Genomic DNA, 2642 nt, shown 5'->3' on the forward strand with positions numbered 1-2642 from the left:
AATGTAATATATTATTATTTATTCTGTGATGGGTGTGCAAAACAATATATTTAGATATTTAGCAATATGTAATATTTTCAAAGGATGAGTTGGAATTGATTTATTTTCGCAATTACAACAAGTCATTAACTAATCCTATTAATTAAAATCTATTTCATCTTTCATAGTCACCAATATTCCCACTTTGAAGATCACCTCCTTCCAAAAGCTATTGTTTACATTAATAGAGATGAAGCTAACTGTAAAACCAAGACTAATTTAATTAATGAAATTTTATTCTTAGAAAAAATTATTTCAAATTAACAAGGTAAAAGGACAAGTTTAGTGCTAGTGTATATATATAGAGAGAGAGAGAGCTAGAGAAAGACATGGATCCATATGCTCATGTATTTATCGTTTAAATAATTCTTCACACGCCATTAATAATTTTTTTTTTTTAGAAAATGATCCTTTTCTTTCTTGTAAGATGTCTAAATAATACTAATTGTTTTCTCTATCTTTCAAATGTACACTTTTTTTTTCTTGCGAGAATTAAATAACATATATTTTAGTCTCTATTCAAAATAACCATCCGGATACTTGAAATAATAAATATCTGATATCCTACTTAATCGAACATCCCTAAACCACAATTATATACATTATACACATACTCCATTAAATTCCTATACTTCTTCTTAAAAAAAAATCTATATATTAAAGAGAGAGAGACAGATAGATATTTTCAGAACATGAATTTAAATTAAGAACTTGGTTAATAGACAATTGTTTATCTAGTACTACTTATAATAAAAGAATACATAGACAGCGATATGCTGCTTAATCGATATGATAAACAAAAAATATTTACCCAAAATATTTTTGTAAGAAGTTAAAATATTAAAAATAAATTAAATATATTACATTAATAATAAATATATATTTTATATTATTATTACTAATATATAATTATAATAATGATTATTGAAGGATATTTTTGTAAATCCCGTTAAATTAGTAAATAAATAGTCAATAAATTAAATTTTAATAAAAAAATTAAAAATGTGAATTTTATATTAAATTAGGATAAAACTCATTAAAACGAGAATTTTGACACAAATTTTAAAGAATTTAGCCTAAAATTGAGTCGAACGAGTCGAACCGATTGAACCAAGACCAAAATGAGCCCAAGATCCAACCCATCAGCCCATACACTTAAGAGAAGCAACACTCTTCATCTCCATTCAGCCAAGAATGCTGAAGCTATGCAAGGGGAGAGAAGAGAAGGGTTCCAACCCTAGGCTTTGATTCCAACCACCATAACTTCTCACTCCAAGCTCCGATCGTCGCACTATTTGTGGCCACGCGTCCAGCGCGTCGATCTCTACAAACCTATCGGAACAATTTCATTGGTAAGCTTCTCTTTCGATCACCGAGTCTCTCTACCCCTTGATTTTCGAAAATCATGACTACATGTGTTGAGATTTTTTATCCTTGATGTTATAGGACTCGATTAGCTTGAGAAAAATGTTCACTCTTGTTGTGTGACGCTTTGGTAAGGTGAGAATTTAAAGAATCCTATCTAATTCCTTAATTTTATATGTTGGGTATTGAATTCGGTATTTAGGTATATGAATCATGTATTAGGTGTATGTGTATATATATGATTTGGAGCTATTGGAAGTTTGATTGAAAACTTGGTGGGTGTTAGAGCTGAATTGTGGTGTTAAATCTTTGCCTTTTCGTCTAAGAGGGTTGCTTGGGATAATGTGTGAAAATTGGCCAAGGTATGGTTTAGGTTTCGCGTATATAATATATAATGTTCTGTGAAGATTTAGGCTAGTGGACTATAAGATAGGGATGAATGTACAAACATGTAAATTGATTAGTGTTTGATTAGTGTTTGATGATAAATATTGAGTTTTGGTTTAAATTGTTGGTGCTGAATTTGGAATGCCAATTAAAGATTTATTGGTGCTTGTAAAGTGGAGAAGGTGAATGAATATGAATTGTAGTGGTTTGATGGTGATTATTGTGACTAGAGTAATAAGTTATGGGTAAAGAGTTTATGTATATATTGATGTGTGAGTGACAAAAGTAAGGTGATGGAAGTTTTGGTATTATAATTGGTATGATTGTTGTGATTGGTTATATGTGTAAAGGAAGGAAGAGTTGAGGTTGGTTTATGAAAATGAAGGTTTGGATCATGTAAATTTGGTTTTTTTTTGGCTGAACTTCGGTGAGTCATAACTTGGCTTCCGAACCTCTGAAGAATTTGAAATCTATTTTAAATGAAAATTAAGTCCGTGAAGTTTACGCCGTTCAAAGAATGGATGAAAAATATTTTAAAACAAAAAAGTTATGTGCGTCGAAAGTTTGGACTTGAAATTTGGAATTCTACAGCATTTCAGACTTGGCAAAATTTTTTTGGAAAACGCATGTCCTCACGTACGCGTGGGCCTGGAATTTGAGTACGCGTTCAGTCGCTCGCAACGCGACCAACCCTCTTGGGCTAGGATCCACGCGTACGCGAGCAAGCCTTTTTGCACGTTTCAACAAAACTGTATTTTGTCTTTCCAAGCATAATTTCAAACTTCTAAACCTCCGTTTTCATTCTTTTAGCTTTAACCTATAATAGTAAGTCTAGTAATGAGCTGAAGCTA

Source organism: Arachis duranensis, chromosome 10, assembly GCF_000817695.3.
Source record: "Arachis duranensis cultivar V14167 chromosome 10, aradu.V14167.gnm2.J7QH, whole genome shotgun sequence".
NCBI lineage: Eukaryota > Viridiplantae > Streptophyta > Magnoliopsida > Fabales > Fabaceae > Arachis > Arachis duranensis.